Raw genomic sequence first — 24359 nt, forward strand, 5'->3', positions numbered from 1 at the left:
TTATAAAAAGATCCATGTATACAATGCTTGTTGTTGAGTCAAACCAATAGGATATATTCTCTAAATCTTCAACTCATTACTTCCATGAATCACATCTCACTACTCAGTCTTCCAAATAGAGACATGATTCAGAGACTTAAATTTAGAGAACACAGCTAGCTCAAGTCATTTTAATGTAAAGTTGTGAAACCTTATGAAGACAGACGACACTTCAACATTTTCCCGCTCGCTCACATATATATGGTACACAGTTTCTGAATATTTTTTTACATTTGCGAGGATGAACATTAGAAATAGGTTTTTCTTTATATTCATTTTCTTGATCTTTTGTTTTCAAATTAATGTATGGAAAACAAGAAGAGTGTAGTGCTTCCATGTCAACCAAGACCTTGAACGAATCAGAAGGGTCCTCAAATTTCTAGCTTATTGTTTCATTATAAGTAGTCCTGTTTGCAGCAAGGTTCTTCATAATCTCAACTTGTGGAACCTATTCTTTTTTCCTAGTTGTAATATGTGAAATTGAGTTTGGTGCAGGAACAAAGTATTGAAAATTTGGAGATCCAATCACCGTGGGAACTATACCTGCTACAAGGGACTGGAAGAACTTCTCTGTGACATAATCTTCTTCATTGGAATTTTCAAAAGCTAGGCTAAATTTGTAGTGCTTTAAGGCCTTCACTTTTCCCACCTTGCCATCATGATTTTGATGAAAAGAATCATAAGAATCAATTATAATATGGAGCTTTGAAGTTTCTCTAGGGCCTGAAAATGAAAGTTATAACCTTCATAGTTGGATACGAAGGCAACTGCAAGGGCCTGTTCATTTTTTGGTTCATCTAGTGTGATGATATCATACTCAGCCCAAGAGAAACGACCTATAGGGGCATCTGATGAGAGGTTTGTTGTCATTATAAATTTGTAACCTTTCCCTCATGCAACATCTATGTTGTTCTTAGGATAGTAATGGGAAGATTCCATGGACCGGAGAACACTAGTTGTTTCGCTATCACCATGAAAACCAAATCCTGGATCTGATTTCCCTTGTGAAGAAAATGAACTTGAAAAGACACACCCTACACTATATGTGTTCCTGTCTCTATTAGTAAATTTATATTTTTTGTGGCTTCTCTGATTTGATTAAATGTTATTAATTGTGAATGATTCAATTGTTTGAGTGAAAGCTTGATTTACCAACAACTCGACTATTTGAAGTTCCACATATCATTTGCATTTTCATATTGATTGGATTGCTTCCTATGAGCTTTGGATTCTCACCGTGGAATAGAATCTCCATATTATTGGACCTATTTGCAAGAGTTATCGGTGGCTTGATACTCTTTGTACTTGGTCGAGGAGTTGGGGAAGATAAGAACTTTAGAACCATAATGAATAATTTAGACACAAAAAGATAACGGGCCCAATGCTCATTCATCGCTATGTCAGAGCTTTCAAGAAGTTAAGAAATATGAGAATCACTCGACTAATTAGTATCAGCGAGGTAATGTATGGTGTCGGAGAATATTAGAAGTGTCGAACCATGTCGAGTTTCCACAAAATTTCGAAAACCAAAAATATTCCCGACAATACATGTAATCGAGAGGTTGGTAAAAATCAGAACTTTGGGACCATTTTTGTTTTTTATGGAGTTGTAATAAAGCCCGACTCTCTAACTATAATGTGGATGCCAAGGACATATAATCAAAAGGGACCAAGATAGGTGACAGAGGTTTGACTCAAAAGTTTAAAATTGGGTCATTTACAAAAATCAGGATAACACAAAGTTAGCATAATGTGAAAAAGATTATGGAAGAAAAAATCATAATATTGGTGGAAAGGTTTGTCTTTGTCATCAAAAAGACAAACCTATGAATACTAACTCTTTTGGAGGTGTTCATAGTGATAGAGGAAAAGGTAGAGGTCATTGGAAAAATAGAGGAAGAGGAGGTTTGCATGGCAAAAGCCATTCACAGTATGACAATAAAAATGATAGGCAACACTTGTATTGTAAAATATGTGGTCAAAAAGGTGGTCATTAAACCAATGAATGAATACTCTCATGGGATAAGATTTAAAAAAATATTTAAACAAAAAGGATTAAACAAAACATATTATGATAATAAAATTTTAGGATTAGCCCAATTTGTTTGTGGAAGTGACAATGATAAATATGTGCCTCTATTTTAAATTTTGCCTTTATAATTCATTTAATTCTTCATGGTATGATGCTTGGATCTTAGATACTAGAGCCATGCAACATATGACATTTAGGCATGATTTTTTTGAAGAATTTATTGTAGTTGTTTATGGTACAATCTATTTTCTAGATAAATCAAACCTCAAACATGTTGGAAAAGAAACCATTCAACTAAAACTACCTAAACTTATTGATTTTCTACTTCATGATGTACTGCATCTTCCTCAATTTTAATGCAATTTGTTATCATTAGTATTGATTTGAGATCAAAGTCATTCTATTTTGTTAGAAGATGGGCAAGTTGTTGTTAGAAAAAAATCTAATAATCAAGTTGAATTTACTCATTGTGAAGATAGAAAATTATTAAAACTTAGTGGCACTTCAACACTTCCTAGGAGTTTTGCACATCTTACTGAAGAATTTAAGTTATCTCTTAGTCTTGTATGACATATGAGACTTGGGCATATTAATTATGATAGCATTCATATCATGAAAAAGAAAGTTGTTGCAGGTTTACCAATTTTGCCTAAGAGAATTTAAAAATGTGAAGCTCATCTTGCAAAATAGAATAAAGACTCTTTCCCCCACTCCACTTGGCAAGCACACAGAAAATTATAATTCATTCATTCTGATTTAAGTGTGCCTTTACAAGTAAATTTTGTTGGAGTATGTAGCTATTTTATTTTTTTAATTGATAATAATAGTTGTGTGACAGATTTATTTCTTGCAGAAAAAGTTAGAAACTATTGAAACTTATAAAAAGTTTCACATTATGATTGAAAATCAAGCATCAAATTAGTACTATTCGAATACAATGATGGAAAATTTAATTCTCTAGCTTTTTAGGGTTATCTTTGTCAAAATGGGCTTCAACATCATCTTACTATTTTAGATACTCCTGAGGAAAGTAGTGTTGATGAAAGAATGAATAGAACAATTATGAATACGATTCAAGAAATGTTATATTTCAAAGGCATCAATTTACTTTTTGGGTAGAAGTAGCAAGGGAAATAGTTAATCTTTTCAATAGATCCCCTACATTTTCTCTTCAGAAATCCACTCTATATAAAGTTTGGTTTGGTTATCCCCCTTCTATTCAGAATCTTTAGATTTTTGGCTCCACTTGCAACACTTTGATTATTACATAAAAATGAAGTAAGTTACATCATTGAAGTTATGAGTGCATTTTTATTGTCTATTTTGAATATTGAAAAGGCTATATGTTTTATGAATAAGTTAACAAGAAATTTGTTATTTCATGTGATTTTATATTTTGAGAATCTTCTAAAAATGATACAAATGTCAACTGCCAGTTAAAACAGGTTGATAAATTTGCCAAATCTTCTCCTTAGATAGAAAGTCCTTGTGAGAATTTTTTATTTTTAGGGAAGCTAACTCAATTAGAAAAAACTTTGCTAGATTCATGTGTGAAATTCATAGCCCAAGCTATCCCAACTAAACATGCTAAATCTCTAGATTTGCAAGATGAATTCCTCACTCATAATGATCTTCCCTCTTTTGATGAGATTAAAATTTCAAAACCATTAGCCACTAATGTAGCTTCTAATAAAGAAATGAAAGCACCTTTGGTCCAACCAAAATCTTCCCATAAGTGGGCTAAACAATTCCAACAAACTGAAAGATTTAAGACCTACTAAAATAGGTAAAAAAGTCACAATAAGTTCTTACAAAGAAAGGCAAAAAGATCAATCCAATATTGCAAGTAACTTGGATTCCATTGATGCACTCAATATCATTATGGATTCAGAATCAACTTCTTATCAAGAAGCTAAGGATAATGTAATGTGGAGGCAAGGTATGCAAAATTAATTGCAAGTGGGGAGTTGGTTGATCCTCCACTTGGTTGTAAACATGGGCTATCAACCCTTGAGGCAACTCAAGAAATATTATGGCTTTGAATAATTCTTGAAGATTTGTAGGAACAACAAGTTTTATTGACATGACTCTTTGTTGACAATCAATCTGCAAGATCAAAATGGCTAAAAATGCAATCTTTCATGATCAAACCAAACACATTAACGCCAAGTTTTATTTGATTTAGCACTATGTGAAATATGGTAATATAGAACTCAAATTTCATCCCACTATACACTAGCCAAATAAAAAATTATTACCAAAGCACTTGGTAGAGAAAAGTTTGAGAAATTTAGAAGAATGCCCGATTTAACACCTTGAGATTAGGGGAGATGTTAATCTATTAATCCTTACGAGTTAATTAATTTTAGTTTTTTTTTTCTAAGAAATTTTGGTTTAAGTTTCTATTAAAATACTAGTTTTATGCAATTCACATTTCAACTTCACTATTGCTACCTTCTTTTATCTCAAACTATAAATTCATAGTTCAATTGCTCTCAAACTATTTTTTTTTCTTGATAACAAAATAATACATACATAGTTTCCTCTTTAGCTATTTTTCTAGTTTCATTAGAAATCCTTGATAACTCAATGATGAACAGTGAGTACCAAACTAGTACTGAGGGGGGGGGGGGGTGAATCAGTATAGACACAAAATCTTCTCCTGAACCGGTTTGATTGCAAACAGTGCACTTGACAGACAAACACTAATACTGGTCTAAACCAAATTACTAATGGTTAAACATAGTGAGACTGTGAAAGACATAAACAAGAAACACTTAGCTTTCCATACAATCTACTCCCTCATTTCCACTTCATCCTTATGCATGAACATATAATCTATCATCAAAGATACAATACTTTACTAGAACAACATGATTCACCACTAAACAGGAAATAACAAAACATCACATGAAAGAGGCATCACACATGACACACATATTTTTCACGTGGAAACCCAACTGGGAAAAACCATAGTGGGGATGAATACCCACAAGCTGTTTTTGAACTCTTTAGAAGTCCACTCTGTTAGGAGCCTGGTCTGGTTAAAGATTGTTACAATAGGTTCTGTTAGGAATCGATCCTGTTAGGGATCACCTAGTTAAGGGTTGGCTAGAATACCTGGTCAAGGGTTAAACTCTGTTAAAGGTTACCTTGTTAGAGGATTTTATGAACTCAATGGCTTTGAGTCACCCTGTTAAAGGATTTACAGCAAGCTGGTTAAAGCTACCTTGTTAAGGGATTTTCCAACTGTTGAAGTGATTAGAGAACACCTGGTATTACAATGATTTGGTAATAGCACTCAATGCCAATGCAGATCCATTTTAGTTCCTTCCTTCTGCACACACACTTTGCAGGTATCAATTCTCTTATTTGGTCTGGCAAGAATCACGTATCTCTACACTTAGATACACACACAACATTTTCCAATAACCTCAACATGAAACAGAACATCGACCTTATAGGAAATAGATAGGTCGATAGCATAAACCCTAAACCCTAAAAATTTAGGTCGAGCAATTCAGTTGGTTCAATCCTGACCATTGAACACTTTGCATTTGAATACAAAGGTCTTGAACAGACCTCAAGACAATCTCCATCGTTCGTTCTTCATCGCTTCTTGGAGGCGATAACCCATCATGCATTCTTCACCGTTTGCAGGGACTTCACACATTCTCGAGGTAAATAGGAACAACCCCTTCATGCAAGACCCTTCACGCATACGAGGCTGACGTGGCAACATGATCTAATCTCCATTACAATGCTAACTCATCACACAATGCCATCGGTTGAATCACACAGGCTCAAAACACTTCAACTGGAAACCCTGAGGCTGGGATTACCAACCGATAGTCATACCATATTAAACCTTGATAGAAAATATTCCATATACCGGTTCACTTGGATAAACATACCACTTCACCTTTTACACATATATTGGTTCACTTTGGCAGTTGCTTAACTTCAATAAACCAGTTCACTCTTCAACATATTAATGGTTCACTCTTCAACATATTAACACTTCACTCTTCAACATATTACCGGTTCACTCTTCAGCATATTGACATCAATGACAACACACTATTATTATGTCAACATACTTTGCACATATGCCAACAATCTCCCCCTTTGGCATTGATGGCAATATGCAAAGATATCTCTCTTTCTGCATCACATCTTCTCCTTAATACTACAGATATCTTCTCCGCTTCACATCTTCTCCCCCTTTGACAACAATGCCAAAGTGGAGGCATGAGCTTCCTTGTTCCACTATGCTACTCCCCCTAAGGAGTAGCATCCTTCAACACATCAATCCTGAAAAGATATAGCAAAGTATTATCCGACTGATGTGGAGCACAAACCTTTAGTTTACCTCTTGAAGGGGCAGCACCCCTAATTCACCTCTCAGATAGGTAAAAGTAGCCTTCAGTAGAGGCTTGGTGAATATGTCTGCTAACTGCTCCTTATTGGAAACATGTTCCAATACCACCTCTTTGTTCTGAACCTTTTCCCTCAAGAAATGATACTTGAGTTCAAAGTGCTTGGTTCTAGCATGTAAAACCGGATTCTTGGAGATGTTAATTGCACTTGTATTGTCACAAAATATACTTAAGGGTTCATATACTGGAACTTTGAAGCCATTCAATACATGCTTCATCCAAATAGCCTGGGTGCAGTTCATAAAAGTTGCAACATACTCTGCTTCTATTGTAGACTAAGAGATACAACTCTTCTTTTTACTCATCCATGAGACCAGTCTACCACCGAGAAAGAATGCACCACCGGTTGTGCTCTTCCGGTCATCCACATTACCAGCCCAATCAACATCTGTGAACACTTTCAAGTTGAAATCATCATTGTATGGATACCATAATCCATAGTCAATAGTTCCCTTTAGATATCTAAGAATCTGCTTGACTGCTACCAAGTCGGATTCTCTTGGGCTTTTTTGAAACCGAGTGGTAATACCCACTACATGTGCAATGTCTGGTCTACTATGCACTACATAATAAAACTTACCAATCATTGATCAGTATTCCTTCTCATTTACCAATGCTGAGTCATCCTCTTTTGATAGTTTACAACTGGTCACCATTGGTGTACCAACCAGTTTGTTGTCTTCCATTCCAAAGGTCTTCAACACCTCTTTGACATACTTGGACTGAGTAATAAAGATTCCATCTTTCATTTGCTGAATCTACAGTCCAATGAAGAACTTAATCTCCCCTATGAGTGACATCTCAAATTCCTTCTTCATCTCATCTGTAAAGTCATGACTCATCTTGTCATCTCCACCAAAGATTATGTCATCAACAAATACTTCACAGATTAGAATCTGATCTCCTTCTGATTTCAAGTAGATATTGCTATCTTCATTTGTTCTTTCAAATCCACTCTTCACAAGATGGGAGTGCAAGCATTCATACCATTCTCTAGGTGCCTGCTTCAGTCCATACAAGGTTTTATGTATCCTACACACCATGTCACTATCTTCTAATAGGGCAAACCCATCTGGTTTCTCTATATACACCTCCTCTTCATGTATTCCATTTAGAAATGCATATTTTACATCCATTTGGTATACCTTCAATCCTTTAAAAGCTGCATATGCAAGAAGCATACGAACTCCTTCCAATCTTGCTACTAGAGCAAAGGTTTCTCCATAGTCTTCTCCTTCTTCTTGGGCATATCCTTTACATACTAGTCTAGCTTTGTTCCTTACCACTGTGCCATCCTCATTCAGTTTATTTCTTAAGACCCATTTGGTTCCAATGACATTTTTATGCTCTGGTCTGGGTACCAAAGACCACGTACCATTCTTTTCTATCTGATCAAGTTCCTCTTCCATTGCCTTGATCCATTCTTCACCTTTATGTGCCTCTTGAATGATTTAGGCTCAAATTCATACATGATTTTTCTCTGACCTTTCTTCTTGTAAGAATTTCTGCATCTTTGTCTCCTATGATCTACTTTGGATCATGATTGAGTTTTACATACCTAGGTATATTCTTAACAGATTCCTCTTGCTTTTCTTCTTCATCCTCATCTTCACCAGCATTAGCATCCAATGATGTAGGAGCACAATTACTAGTACTAGGTTGATTTGCAACCGGTTCCCAGAAGGTTACTACTGGTTCATCTCCTACATGCTCTCTGCCAGTTTCCTCGAGTTTCTCATAGTTTTCATCAACCCTAACATTGATGCTTTCAACAATTCTCTAAGTCCTATTGTTGAAACATTTGAGAGCTTTACTCTTGGTGGAATATCCTAAGAATATTCCCTCATCACATTTTGCATTGAATTTGCTCTAGTGTTCACTCCTCTTGATATAACATTTGCTACCAAACATTCTAAAGTAGCTTACCACTGGTGTGTTATCGGTCCAATACTCATCAGGTGTTTTGTCCTTACCCTTTTTTATGAGTACCCGGTTCATTGTGTAGACTGCAGTGCTCATCGCTTCTCTCCAAAAGGTGTGAGAAACCTTTCCTTTGATCAACATAGTTCTAGCCGCTTCAACCACAGTCCGGTTGTTTCTTTCTACTAGACCATTTTGTTGTGGAGCCCAAGGGGAAAACAATTGCCTCTTGATGCCATTCTCTTCACAGTATTTGTTGAATTCACCGGAAGTGAATTCTCCTCCTTGATCAGTTCTTAAGAACTTAATCCTCTTATTGCTTTCTTTTTCTACAAGTGCTCTGAAGGCTTTGAACTTTCCAAAAGCTTCAGATTTGTCATTCAAGAATGTGACCCACATCATTCTTGAGGAATCATTAGTAAGAATCATAAAATACCTATCTCCCTGCACACTCCTAGTTTTCATAGGACCACACAAATCAGTATGCACAAGATCAAGTAAATTGTCTATAGTGAAAGGTTTACCTTTGAAGGTTGAGGAAGACATTTTCCCCAGTTGACACTTTCTGCACAAAGGATTTTCCGGTTTTCTCAACATAGGCAATCCTCTAAATTCCTTGATCTTCCTGGCTTTCACAATATTGTCAAAGTTTACATGGCATAGTCTCTGATGCCATATCCAGTTGTCCTCAAACTTAGCCATAAGACATGCACTGACATTAGCATTTAGATGAAATAGGTTACCTTTGGTTTGCATACCGATAGCCATCAGTTCACCACTCTTTCCTTTGATTTTGCACACTCCATTTTTGAATTCCAGAGTGACCAATATTATTCAGTTGAGCAACACTCAAAAGGTTGTGCCTTAGACCTTCTACCCAATACACATTGTCAGCACTACTTCTTCCATTCAAAGAGATGGATCCTTTGCCTTTTACCATACATGGTGCATCATTACCAAAATGAACCACACCACCATCATACTCTTCCAAAGATAGAAACTTACTCTTGTCACCAGTCATATGGTGAGAACAACCACTATCAATAATCCACTCATTGGAATTATCAAAGTGGGAGACAAGAGCCTTCTTGTCTAACACATCTTCCTTGACTACTACAAACACAATATCTTCATTTTCTTCATCTTCTAATTCCTCATCAGTGACACCTTCATCAACTACTACAAAATAGTTTCTTCGGTTTCCTCCTTTGAACTTCTTGAACTTTTCAAGTTTATCCTTGCTATCACCATTAGGACAGTTTATAGCAATGTGTCCTATCCGGTTGCAAGAAAAGCATTTCAAAGGGAGCTTACCTCTGCATTTACCGGTTCCCTTAGGAAGTCTCTTGGCAAGAAGATCTTCAAATTCCATTAGGATCTCCTCATCATCCATTTCTTTGTTTTGTCTTGGTTCACCACTAGTACTAGCTTCTTTGCCTTTTCTAGATGGTGCAGTAGATGCTCTGAAGGCTAATTCAGTCTTCTGAATACTGCCATCATAATTATTTAGCTCATAAGTTGTTAGCTTTGCAATGATGGGGTCTAGGGATACCTTTGTATTGTCTACAAACCTCAACTCCTGAATAGCTACAACCCTTATTGCATAGACTAGTAATAAGGATCTCAAAAGTTTGCTAACAATAGTGGAATCTTCCATTTTACCACCTACACTCTTGATATCTCCAACAATAGTTTTGATTCTTATTCCATATTGTTGAATGGTCTCTCCTTCAACCATCCATATGTCTTCAAACTTTCCCCTAAGGCTTTCTTCCTTAGCTTGTTTCACATTCTCATCACTGCCATAGATACTCTTAAGGGCATCCCATACTTCTTTGGGATTATCTTTGTCTTGAACATCAATAAACTCAATGTCAGATAAACTACTAATTAGGGCTTCCATGACTTGCCCATTCTCCTGAATCTCTCTCCTTTGGTCATTGGTGAGAGTACCGATAGGGATAACATAAGCATTCTCAACATAGCTCCAATGTTGAGCACCCATGCTTCTGATGTATATCTTCATTCTGTCCTTCCATATTTTAAAGTTATCTCTATTGAAATTTGGACCTTCCCTCTTCATCATTACAATAGGATCTTTCCATCAAGCGGTTAAGCTTACAACATAGAGGGCCTCGAGGACTCTCTAATAGCAATTGATAATTCAATGATGAACAATGAGTACCAAACTGGTACTAAGAGGTGGGGGTAAATCAGTACAGACACAAAATCTTCTCCTGAACCAGTTTGACTGCAAACAGTGCACTTGACAGACAAACACTAATACCGGTATAAATTAGATTACTAGCGGTTAAACATAATGAGACTATGAAAGACATAAACTAGCAGCACATAGCTTTCCATACAATCTACTCCCTCATTTCCACTTTATCCTTATGCATGAACAGATAATCTATCATCAAAGATACAATAATTTACTAGAACAACATGATTCACCACTAAACAGGAAATAACAAAACATCACATGAAAGAGGCATCACACATGACACACATATTTTTCACATGGAAACCCAATTGGGAAAAATCACGGTGGGGATGAATACCCACAAGCTATTTTTGAACTCTTTAGAAGTCCACTCAGTTATGAGCCTGGTCTGGTTAAAGACTATTACAATAGGTTCTATTAGGAATCGATCCTGTTAGAGATCACTTGGTTAAGGGATGGCTAGAATACCTGGTTAAGGGTTAAACCCTGTTAAAGGTTACCTTGTTAGAGGATTTTATGAACTCAATGTCTTTGAGTCACCCTGTTAAAGGATTTACAGCAAGCTGGTTAAAGCTACCCTGTTAAGGGATTGTCCAACTATTGAAGTGATTAAAGATCAACAAGTATTACAATGATCTGGTAATAGCACTCAATGCCAATGCAAATCCATTTTAGTTCCTTCCTTCTGCACACACACTTTGTAGGTATCAATTCTCTTATTTGGTCTGGCAAGAATCATGTATCTCTGCACTTAGATACACACACAACATTTTCCAACAACCTCAACATGAAACACAACATTGACCTTATAGGAAACAGATAGGTCGATAGCATAGACCCTAAACCCTAAAAATTTAGATTGAGCAATTCAGTTGGTTCAATCCTGACCATTGAACACTTTGCATTTGAATACAATGGTCTTGAACAAATCTCAAGACAATCTCCATCATTTTTTCTTCACCGCTTCTTGGAGGTGATAACCCATCACGCATTCTTTAGCTTTTGTATGGACTTCACACATTCCCGATGTAGATAGGATCAACCCCCTTCATGCAAGATCCTTCATGCACATGAGGCTGATGTGGCAACACAATCTAATCTCCATTACAATGCTAACTCATCACACAATGCCATCGGTTGAATCACGCATGCTTGAAACACTTCAACCAAAAACCCTGAGGCTGGGACTACCAACCATTAGTCATACCATATTAAACCTTGATAGAAAACATTCCATATATCGATTCACTTGGACAAACGTACCACTTCACCTTGTACACATATACCAGTTCACTTTGCTAGTTTCTTAACTTTTATAAACCGGTTCACTCTTCAACATATTACCGGTTCACTCTTTAGCATATTATCAGTTCACTCTTCAGCATATTGACATCAATGACAACACAATATCATCATGTCAACATACTCTGCACATATGCCAGTAATCCTAGCCTTACATTCATATTATGTACCCTTGCAATTACCATCATAATGTAATGCTAATTGGTTTGAGATTGCATAGATTACCAACACACCATGAAGGCTCACAACAAGCTCATGGATTCTAGAAGGGCAGACCATTCATCACCTTGTATTGCCTCTTTAAATCACATCATCCAATGAAAAATTATCAAGCTACTAGACACCATACGTAAATTATACTCCAATGGAAAAATCCCATGCGCATAACTTGTTATAGTCGTTCACCTTAAATAGATGCCAAAAATATCAAGAGAATTGAAGTGGAGTCTATTAGATTGAATTGATTCGAGTAGATGGGGATTCATCGATCACATTGATAATTTTATGGAATACCCATTACATTCAAAATGCAATATATCAATATTTAAAATATCCAAGAAATTCAATTTTAGGGTAAGTGCACAAAGATGGTGGTCAAAAAGGGGGTATAAGTGGACACTTTTTTTCTGAAATTAGGGGAACCTGAACTTGGAGGCAACATTTGAAAGTAATCCACTCAAGATATAAAGATAATAAAAAAACAAATATTTTAGTACTCTGAATCTATTTTCCAAACTACTAAACTTTTTTAAAATTGGATAAGATTATAGGGGTCAAATCCTTCACACAGGAAAAATAGACCCTATTTTTTTGTGAAAAATATAACGTAGTGTCTGATGTTCACATCAAAAAAGTCATATTTAGATTTAGTATTTTGATAAATCCTTTGGTATAAAGATAGTTAAGAGTGAGCACTATAAGATGTGTATTTTTTGTAATTTTTTGTTGAGTATTTTTTTTTTATGATTTTTCCAATCGAGCACATACTGAAAATTAGGTACCTGTTCATGTGCAAAGCATAACTTGCACTAAAAAAATTGAAAAATACAATTTTTTTTTAAATTGTAAATAATCAAGTGCACTAAAATAATATATAAAGTTTTTAAAAATTGGATAAGTAGATCAAAAGTTATTAAAAAAATGGTACATGTATGTTTGTGAGAACTATGGAGACACTGGTAAAAGAAATTCAATAATAATATGTTATTGTTGTTCAAATTTAAAAAAAAAATATATGGTTAGAAATCTCAGAAGATGGGTGAAAATATGGTGGAAATTTTAGAAATATCCACTTAATGAAGTGTAAACCTGATGCTGACAAAGTCGACAAACCAAGTTGATAAAATAAAACACGTCAAAAAGGAGGGAAATGGAGTGAAATAGAGGGAAATCAAAATTCCAAACCATAGCTTTGTCATCCAAGCCTATTTCCAAGCCTAAACAGTCAAAAGCGTGTATGGGGTACCTATGGTATAAAAAGCATGTACGGGGTACTTATGGTGTAAGAAGCGCCTACGCTCTATCTTTACTATAAACAATGTGTAGGCACTATTTTTAATATAAACAACACATATGCACCACTTTTGTTTAAAATTTGTGAGTGTGTAGTATGATATTGTATATATAATATGTGTATATACATATAGTATATAATATTTATATATAAATGTATATAATAATATATAATATAAAATATATTAAGTATATATACACATATGTGTATTATCTCCCTCTCTCACCCCCTCAAGCACCTACAAGGTGCCTCTCTCTCTCTCTCCCTCTCTCCCTCTCTCTCTCTCTCTCTCTCTCTCTCTCTCTCTCTCTCTCTCTCTCTCTCCCTCTCCCTCTCTCCCTTAATCTCTCTCCCTCTCTTTCTCTCTCTCTCTCTCTCCCTTTCTCTCTCTCTCTTCCTCTCTTCCTCTCCCTCTCTCCCTCCCTATACCTCTCTCTCCCTCTCTCCCCTTCTCCCTTCCTCCATACCCCATCTCTCTCTCTCTCTCTCTCTCTCTCTCTCTCTCTCTCTCTCTCTCTCTCTCTCTCCTCTCTCCCCTTCTCCCTTCCTCCACACCCCATCCCTCTCTCTCTCTCTCTCTCTCTCTCTCTCTCTCTCTCTCTCTCTCTCTCCCTCTCTCTCTCCCTCCCTCCCTTTTCCTTCACATTTTCTTTACTGCAAATAGCACATATGAGGTATTGGTCCTATTAGTTTGTTGCCCTGCCATTACATTTTTAAGGCGTAGGAATGCATACACGCTAATTATGACTTCTAAGCACATATAGGATGAAAAAAAATACCATTGGGCTTGCCAACATTTTAGGGACTAATAGCATGCACACGATTATTAATATACTATGTACAGGGTACTTAGACATAGTTTTATTTGCCCAAGAGCCTCAACAACCTCAAAAGAAGTTTTTGAAGTCGTTGAAGGCCCCACTGCAACTATGTCTGCACTTCTATCACTATTTTATACATAGAAGTAAGTGAATTTTTTGGTTTTGCTTGATTTCAAATGATTGAATTATTGTTCTTATTAGTTTTGTCAATATTATTGTGATTGTTTAATAATTTTGAATCAAAAAAATAATGATAAGATGCATATTTATGGTTATTTGTTTGTTTATGAACTTTTGTTTACATATATATGTAGTATGATTCTATTGAGGACAACCGATATTAACCATGGGAAAAAGCAAGCAAGGAAGGATGGAACAATGAGAGGCTGAAAAGGAAAGACAAAGGCAATGTATGAAGAAATTGCGTGACATAAGAACAATGGGAGAAGAAGGTATGCCATCCTCAATATCTCAATTTGATTTACCAAACAAACATAATGCACTTAATCTAATTGAAGAAGAGACATTTGATTTACCGTATGAACCTAATGCAATTGAAGAAGATACCACATTGAATAATGAATTAAATGATAAACATAAACCTACTCTATTTGATGAATTCAATGTACACAATGCAACAATGTTAACACCTCCTAGAATCATTTGTAGGAAACCAAAGTATCTAATTGACATTGATGAGAATATATTGAAGCCAATGCCTGATAAAATGAATGAGCGAACTTGTAGAAGAATGGTTAAAATAATATGTCAAAATTATTTTGAAAACTTAAATCAAACTGCAAGATGTCAATTAATTGTTCAAATGATTAAAAATTTGAATTTTAGAGAGATAATGAAAATTCTAGGCCTAAGATCATCTGAAAGTAACAACGAAAGAACTATTGTGAGAAATATATTTTATGCATATCAAGCTATTGGTTCAAAATCATGTACTAAATATTATAATTCTACTCAACGTGTCATTACATCAACCAAAATGAGAAAGAACATAAAAAAGATCGTTTGATAAGAAAAACAAGTAAGTCATTAAATATTAGTAGAACAACATTAAGTAAAGCATTACAGAGGTGAGAAAAAATAGATGAACCTAACAATAACTCTCTTTGGGCATTCTTGGGTAGACTACCACACAAAGACAAGGTTGTTGTTGATACACTAAGAACATTAATTAAAAAAAATTGTCATGACAACACAAGAGTTTCACCCAACCAAAGAGATGTTGTTAGAAAGCGAATCGGGTCTACAAATCATGGGCCACATTCCAAACACTATTTGGATATGACTCAAACAAAATTTTATGAAATATTCCTTGAAAATTTTCCTCAAATAAGAATTTCTCAAAGATTTTTTGAAATGGCAAAACCTTTTTATGTTAAGATTAATCATGTACACACCACATGTTGTTGTAGGATGCATATTGAATTTTCCATGCACTATGATATTTTTCATCCTATTTGTTCTACTTTGCACACTAATGATGTTTTGCAAGAATGCAATATACAAGCACCTCCTAAGTGAGTAAGATAATTTATTTCAAGTGTGCTATGTAATAGACGTGATGGTTGCATTTATTATAAGATGCCTTATTTGGAAGGTTTTTGTTCTATATGTGGTGGTTTGTAACATTTACCAAGATGTGTACATTTGGAGAACACACATGAAATTGGTAGGAAACTAGTTTCTTTTGGAAAATACAAGACAATCACATATGAAGTTAAATATGGGAAAGATTTGAAGAGATGTGAACTAGTGAAAAATGATATATGTGTAGCTGAATTTATGAAAATGTTTCAAGAGAAACTAGTTTATGAGTACATAATTCATACACATAGAGCTCAATGGTTAGATGATAAATTCAAGTTATGTAAGGAAACATTTACTCTTGGCACCATTGTCTCTATCGTTGATTTTGCTGAGAATTATAAACTACAACCTCAAAATGAACTCCAATCTATGTATTATCATTCTGCACAAGTTTCTATTTTTGTACACATAAAATTCATCCATGTAGATGATAGCATAGAGGAGGATAGAAAGGTTGTAAGAGAGTATCACTTCTACATAAGTGATGATCATACTCATTCATCAATGTTTGTACAAGGATGCTTTAAAGTTTTATATGATAATTTAAAGGAAAGAAACATATAATATAACTGACACTTAATATTGTCAGATAATTACACCGTACAATTCAAGAATGAAAGGATGTTTTATTGGTTGACAAGGATTCATATCACAATTGGTGTAAAACATTTTTGGAACTTCACTGAGGCTGGACATGGTAAGTGATAAAATGATGGTGCAAGAGCTTGTGTAAAAAGAGCCCTAGCTAGAGAAGAATTGAAGCATGAAGGTGGTGTTGAGTTGATAGATGCAGAAACAATTGTGCAATATTGTAACTCTACAAGGATGTTTTATTGGTTGACAAGGATACATATCACAAGTGGTGTACAACATTTTTGGAATTTCACTAAGTTTGGACATGGTAAGTGAGAGAATGATGGTGCATGAGCATGTGTAAAAAGAGCCCTAGCTAGAGAAGAATTGAAGTATGAAGGTGGTGTTGAGTTGATAGATGTAGAAAAAATTGTGAGATACTATAACTCTACGATGGGTCCAGGTAATCTAGGTACGCTAATGGTTTGTAGATATTTTTGGTTGATCATTGAATCTAACATTGAAAACTATCTAAATTGTTGTACAGTTATAGGATTGAGTGACATGAACTCATTTATGAGTTTAAATGCAAGTTCACTAGTAGTTTATATGAGACAGATGGTATGTTTTTGTTCTTCATGCATGTATTGTTTGTGGTAAGAATGTGAATCACAAGAGTGGGTTGAAAAATGGTCTTGTAGACCATTGGTTCCCATTGATACATATCAAATTCCAAAGAACTACAATTGAGCCAGATAGAGACATCATTAGATTTTGATCATGTATCCGACCTAGTGGATTCAGGTGATTTTTTGAGTTACTTTTTTTGCAAGTATTCTTTTTGGTTCATTGTTTTGTAAATAACACTTTATTTTTGGTATTAATTATCACTTTATAAAATGCAGGTCATGTGTGTGCAATTGTTGCAGAAGATAACAATGAAGAAGAAACAAATTGCTATTTGTGTCATTATGTTGAGCCTAAAAGAAAATTGACAACCACAATCATTGATGTAGAGGGTATTGAGTACCCAATGTTGGACATAATGGATCACTAAGAGGGGGGTGAATACGTGATTTAAACTCTTTCCCTTCAACAAGGAGATACTGGTAATATATAAAACAAACTGAGTGCTAACTGATAACTTAAACAATGTAAGTAGAGTGTGTAAAAGGACTTGCTAAAACATTAACATACCACATGCAAAAGAATACATCACACAACACCAAATATGTATGAGGAAAACCCAATGTGGGAAAAACCTTGATGAGAATAGCTGCTAAAGATCTTTTGCTTCAATCTAGCCTCACAATGAATCTTTGATTACAATATTTAGGGCATCAACCCAAGGAGAACCAACCCTTGATTTATGAGCACCAACTCAAAGGAGCACCAACCCCTGCACAATTTATAGGCTACAACCTAAAGGAGCTACAACCCCTGCACTAAGCTATAACTTAATGAAAACAATATAAGACTTAGATATACAAATAAAATGACTGTTGGAAATTAAGTTTTGCAACCTTACAATATTCTCCTCTGTCAGTTTCTCCCTTACCTGTCTGTATTATCTCCACCCATTCTACAACCTGACTTTGCTGATAATTTTTCTAAATCCACTCTCACAATGTCTTTCACCTTCAAATCACACTTGATCACTCTTAATCAGACACAACTTCTATCGGTTTGTAACCTCTATGTTCAATGCACACTCGACCAGTTGTTCGTAATACCGATTTACTCTACTTCTCCTTATCATTCAGGTCTTCGCTCATAAACACTTGAAGTGTTTATCTCTTCGGCTCTCAGACAATAATTTTACACTTGACTTGACTTTGCAACAACAACAATCACAATCTCAAGTCAACATATTTAAACTTGAGCCTTCCTACCAAGAAAAAATTCAAACTTAGGCCGGTTAGGGTTTCCTTCACCCACAAAATCTGCATGAGATCTGATCCAGTCTGTCTTGGATCGATCACCTATACTCAAGGAATTCATCTGTATGTGTTTTCCATTATCTAATGCATACTTGCCAAAGATAGCAATCTCGTACATGATTTTCTACCTTGAAATCTGTTGACTCATAAAAAGATCAGTTTTTTCCTTCTTGAGATCCTCTTGTAATCTGATTTCTTTGCTTTGATCCAGGTGCCAACTACTCCTTGATCTTCCTCTGTCATTCTTTCTTCCTCAAGCCACATTAGTCAGTTACAGTCTTATGATTTTTGGTTGTTTCATTAATGTCAACTATGTGTTTCAACAACCATGTTGATGGAGGCTTCACCAACCTTTGCATTTTTGCCACCTGAGCTCCACATGGCATCACAACGGTCATACACTTATCTCACCGACACATAGTTGGTTTACACTTGAGTATTTAGCAAACTCATAATGGTATAGGCCTTTACCGCTGAGACCTTCTTCTCCTACTAATCGGTAGTGCACACTACACTGGTAGCACATCTTCACCTCCGATGGTTTGTGATTACTTTAACATTCTGCCTCTTCATCAGAAATAGGCAGCCAAACTCTAGAGCAGTTTAAGCTCTACCAGTTATCACTCAACATGCTCACACACACATGTATCTCACCTCATATCGGTGAAGTCATGAATAGTCTCAACAACTACTTCTCTTTCACCATACCAGTACACTCTTCTTCATACCAGATGATATACCTCTACCGGTATCCTACCTGCAATACCGGTTGACATCAATGACAACTCAATGACAACAATCTCCCCCTTTGGCATTGATGTCAACATCTTCTTATCTGGTTTCTCTCCCCCATTGACAACAATGGAAAAGGGAACCGTATTCTTACACCAAAAAATTATCCCTTGATGGCATCCGGTTAAGACACACTCTCCCCCTGTGTCCATGCTTCATGATTCAAGACTCATAAGATAGTAATAATGGTTGAATCATCCTAAATCATGCAATCTCCTATGCAGTCAAGTGCTGCCAGATAGTGGGACAACTCCCATCTTTTGTCTCAAATAATCAAATGGGCCCAAAAGAAGTGGCTTGGTAAATATGTCAGCAATCGAGTCATCATTGGGAACATACTCTACTATGACCTCCTTGTTAGCTACCTTCTCCCTCAAGAAGCGATACTTGATTGCAATGTGTTTTTTTCTTGAGTGCATTACTGGATTCTTGGAGATGTTGATTGCACTTGAGTTATCACATCGGATTGGAATAGGTTCTGGTATCTCCACTTGTATGTCTTTCAGTGTCTGCTTCATCCATAAAACCTATGAACAACATGTAGAAGTTGCTATGTACTTTGCCTCAACAATAGATAGTGACACTGAATCTTGCTTCTTATTGTACCATGATATTAACTGGTCTCCTAAGTAGAAATCACCTCCACTTTTACTTTTTTGGTCATCAATACTTCCTGCACAATTTGCATCAGTATAAGCCTACAAAGAGAAGGCTCCTTTCTTTGGATACCATAGACCATAGCTGATAGTTCCTTGTAGATACTTGAAGATTCTTCTGACTGCATTTAAGTGAGACTGTTTAGGAGCATCTTGGAATCTTGCTACCATGCAACAACTTGTATAATATCTAGTCTAGATGATGTTAAATACAACAGACTACCGATCATATACCTATACAATGTTTTCTCAACTTCTGGTGATTCATCTAGTTTTCTCAACTTGCAACTGGTAACCATGGGAGTACTTACCCGTTTGTTGTCCTCTATTTGAAATTTATTTAGCATGTCTTTTGCAAACTTGGTTTAGGAGATGAAAATTTCTTTCTCCTTCTATGAGATTTGTAAACCAAGAAAGTAGGAAAACTCACCCAACATGGACATCTCAAACTTTGTCTTCATCTGATCTACAAATTCTTTACACATGATGTCCTTGTCTCCACCAAAAATAATAGCATCCACATATACAACAACAATAATCATGTGACCTCCATTTACCTTGACATACAATTTGATGTCTGCATTCCCTTTCTGAAATCCTTTCTCCTTCATGTATTTGTCTAACTAGGAATACCATGCTCTGGGAGCCTACTTCAAGCCATACAGGGCTTTCTTTAACCGACATGCAAAACTCTCATCTTCATGCAACGAGTACCCTTCTGGCTAGTCCATCACGTCTTCTTCAAGATTACCATTGAGAAAAGTAGATTTCACATCCATCTAATATACTTTATATCCCTTGTAGGCTAAGAAGGCTAAAAACATTCTTATTGCCTCTAATCTAGCAATTGGCACAAAGGTTTCTTCAAAATCAATACCTTCCACTTGAACATACCCTTTGCAAGCTAACCTTTCTTTCTATTGAACTATCTTACCTTCTTCATTCATCTTGTTCTGGTAGACCCATTTGGTACTTATGGCATTCTTGTCTGTTGGTCTAGGAACAAGTTCCCAAGTCTAATTTTTCTCAATTTGTCTTAATTCTTCATCCATGGCATCTACCCACTTCTCACTTTTGCTAGCATGATCAAAAATTTTGGGCTCTACTTTAGTCATGAGATAGATATTTACCTGCTCACCTTCCTGGGCTAATCTTCTTCTAGTCTGCACACCTTCATTCCTATCTCCTATTATTTGTTCTTCTAGATGATTCTTTTTCACATACCAGTTGGGGATTTTGTTTGGTGTATCTTCTCCCAATCCATTGTCAGATTGTTCTTCATTTCAACATCTGAATCATCAATGTAAGGTGTCGGTGCAAAATTTCCTCTATGTGAGTCTTCATCTATTCTCACATTTACACTCTCAACCACCTTTCTCAATCTCTTGTTGTAACATTTGTAGGCTTTAATGTTGGTTAAGTATCCCAACAAGATTCCTTCATCACTTCGGGAATCAAAACTTCATAATCCATCATCATTTCTCTTGATGAAGCACTTACTTCCAAACACTCTGAAGTGCTTAAGTGATGGTTTCCTTTCATTCCATAACTCATAAGGAGTCATTCTACTATTCACTCTTAACTGTACTCAATTTAAAGTGTAGACAACAATATGAACTGCTTCCTTCCAGTATATATCCGGTATGTTGGCCTCATTCAATATAGTCCTAGCCATCTCCTTCACTATCTTGTTTTTCCTCTCTACCACCCCATTTTGCTGAGGTGTCCTTGCAGCTGAATACTATCTTTGGATTTCGTGTTTCTCATAGTAGTCAACAAATTCATTAGAAGAAAATTCTCCACCCTGGTCGGATCTTAAGCATTTTAACTGGTGTCCACTTTCATTTTGCACCATCTTCTTGAAAATTTTGAATCTCTCAAATGCTTGTGACTTATCATGCAAGAAGGTTACCCAAGTCATTCTTGAGTAATCATCTATGAACAACTTGAAATTCCTTTCTCCAGCCAATGCTCTTGTCCTTGTTGGACCACATAAGTCTGTATGTATCAACTCCAAAGGTCTTGAGGTGTTATATTCTTTCATTTTAAAGTTGACCTTTGCTTGCTAGTGGTATGTTTCTTTTATGATCCGAGGTATACTTGTTTTATGATTCGAGGTATGTTTCTCACATACCAGTTCTTGCTTATCTTAACTAGATTATCAAAATTCACATGGCCTAGTCTCTAGTGCCACAACCAACTTTCATAAACCTATCTCATCATGCATTGGGACTCATATAATTCCTTCAGATTGTAGACATTACCCTCTGTTCTCTTTCCTTCTACTACCACCAGACTGGTACTCTGCTTTCTTATCTGACACCTAGTACAGTCAAATGAGAACTTGTACCCTTTATCACATGTCTGACTTACACTTAGCAGGTTATTCTTCAGTCCTTCAGCATAGTACACATCATGAGCCTTCATCTTTCCATCAATATTTAGTGTACCCCTTCCTTTGATCTTGATGGAGGAGTTGTCTCCAAATCATACTAAACCACCATTCCAATCATCAAGCTTGATTAAATTTTTCATGTCTTTGGTCATGTGATTTGAGAAACCACTTTCAACTACCCATAAATTACTCCTTTCAGCATGTAGAGTAGTCTATACAATCAAGCTAGACTCTATCTTTTTTTTCTCCTTCTCTACCCAAACCGGTTTCTCTTCTTTCTTTTCCTCTTTTGTCACTTTGTGTTCAGGTTTCATTTCCAAATTCTCATCCAACACAATTCTCTTTTGCTTGTCAGTTCTTAGCTGACAATACCTTGCTGCGTGACTAGAATTTTGACACTTATAGCATTTCACATTAGCTCTATAAGATGTAATCAATGCATTCTTGTGGGACATTTGCTTATTACTCCTACATTCATAAATCTTGTGACCAAACTCATTGCAACTATAACATATGACATTCATACTTTGTAATGTAGAAAATGAGTTTCTACTCTCAAAAATAGGGTTGACATTCATTTTCCTTCAGTCTTCCATTCTATGACCAAACTTATTACATTGGTGACAATAACCATGAAAATGTGGAAAATACCAGTTAGGTTGTCTTGAACTTGCAAACAGCCACCTCACTGGGGGCTTCCTTTCATGTTGCCAACCCTTGTGAATCCTTCATGATCAATGCATGCATTTCTCCTTGGATCTGCATGTCAGTGCATTGAGTATGGTCTCTAGTTCATTGATTGAGTATACCAGTTTGTGTGGTGGTTTCTAGCAGCATCTGCATAGGTCTTCTTGTCGGTATCCTTGCTTACCGTAAATTTCTTCTTCTCTTCACCTTCATTTCAGGAAGTGAATTGTATCTCCTTATCGATTGTGTGTTTTCTATTTGAACTCTAGCCTTCTTGAAATCCTAAGCCACTAATATCTTTGGCATGATTTTGTTTTCTCTGCATCTTGTCTAGGGCTTCAATGTTACCTTCATATTTGCTTCTCACTTTTATTTCTTCCTAACTTTTCTCTAAGTCCTTCCAGAGTTTCACTATTTTTGCTTCTAGATTCTGATGCTCCTTTTCCTTTTCATTCAGACCAGTACTAGTGACTTCACACATCCTCTTGGTCTCTTCCAATTTGAGTTTTAGGTATGCAATAGTTTTCTTGGACTCTTCAAGAGATTGCTCCAACAACTCTTGTTCTTTAGCTACAACCCTGTTTACCATCTTTAAGTATCTTCTTATTTTATTTATCTCATCTAAGGCACTAATGAGCTCTGCTTCAAGATCTACTTCTCCTTCTTTCTCTTCCTCTTCTACTTCTTCAAGTACCGAAACCTCTTGAACCATGAAAAGATTTTCTCAAACTTCATCTCCACTGCAATAGTCATTTGAGGAACTTTCCTCATCTATGGTATCATTTTCATGAGTGTAAAGACTACTTTTCTTCTGGTAGCCTCATGTCGGTAGACATTCTTCTTCCTATCCTTACTATATGATTTGTTGCCACTTGATTGACCATCTTCATTCTTGTCACCATAAGGATATTTAGCAGCAAAATATCCAATATTTCCATAGTTGAAACATTTCAAAGGCAACTTGTCTTTGTATTTTCCTAAACCTGTCTTGAGTCTTCTGACAAAGTTTTCCATGATGTCATCAGAATCTTCACCAGTTGCATCATGAGCAGATTCTTCCTTTCCCTTTCTTGATGTCTTGAATGCAACTTCTTTCTTCACAACATTAGCACCAACAGTCCTCATCTCATAAGTAATTAAGGAGCCATACAAATCATCCATTGTAAAGACTTTCAAATGTTTTGCTTCTTCTATTGCTGAGACCTTTGTACCATACTTAGATGTAAGAGATCTAAGTACTTTCTTCACTATCACCTCATCTTTTATTTATTCTCCAAGTCCTCTAATGGTATTTGTTGTTTCATCAACCCTTTGGAGATAGTCAACAATCTTCTCTTCATCTCTCATCTTCAAGCCCGCAAGTTGTGCTCTCAATGTCTGCAACTTGGCTTCCTTGACTTCTAGATCACCTTCAAATA

General features: G+C 35.8%; 1 pseudogene; it reads right to left on the reverse strand.

Annotated features, from left to right (window-relative positions):
* On the reverse strand, nucleotides 1–24102 carry LOC131859129 (putative fucosyltransferase-like protein; annotated as a pseudogene).
* Nucleotides 24103–24359: the final 257 nt, after the last annotated feature.

The sequence above is a fragment of the Cryptomeria japonica genome, chromosome 10 (genome assembly GCF_030272615.1).
Source record: "Cryptomeria japonica chromosome 10, Sugi_1.0, whole genome shotgun sequence".
Classification (NCBI taxonomy): Eukaryota; Viridiplantae; Streptophyta; class Pinopsida; order Cupressales; family Cupressaceae; genus Cryptomeria; species Cryptomeria japonica.